Below are 687 nucleotides of genomic sequence, written 5' to 3' on the forward strand. Positions count from 1 at the left end.
CGGTAAAAATTATGAAAGAAAATTAATAAAATGTAATTTTGATGATGTAATCGAACCGCATGAATTACATCGTGTCCTTTATAAACCTTTCCATTTCCATTCTTATCATTTTCTTTACTACTTTTCTTATTATTTGCTAAGTATCCACAAGGATGTTATTACGACGGAAGATAAATACACATCCTTCTGTAATTAAGTCCTCGTGTTATTTTTCGTATAGTTACAATGGAAAGGACTTTCCTTTTTTAAACGCCAAAACATACTTTCAGCCTCTGTCAGCTTTATTTATCATAATGCGGAAAAACAAGGGATAATACCACAGAACTAGAAATCAAGGACAGAGGTGGTCAGACAGGCGCTAAATTTTTCCGAGTCACTGAAAACAATCTCGAAAATAAAGTGCTGAGTAATCACTCTTTTCATTTTAGTCTATCGTATACTTTCCTTCCCAAATAAAGACGTTACCATTTTTACAAAGACAAAGATCATTTTCCTCTTTCTTCTTGCTGTTTGTTTTTTTCCTGCTCTTAAGTACATAGTACTTCTCTATCAAGGTATACCAGAATCAGGTACCTTGTGGAAATAGGCCTCAGTATAAATAGCAGAAGGAAAATAGCAGGAGATACAGTTCACTTGTCGGCCAAAGACAAACAACCATAATGCATCGTATCCTCTTGGTAAGACTGT

Source organism: Penaeus monodon, chromosome 23 (genome assembly GCF_015228065.2).
Source record: "Penaeus monodon isolate SGIC_2016 chromosome 23, NSTDA_Pmon_1, whole genome shotgun sequence".
Taxonomy (NCBI): Eukaryota; Metazoa; Arthropoda; class Malacostraca; order Decapoda; family Penaeidae; genus Penaeus; species Penaeus monodon.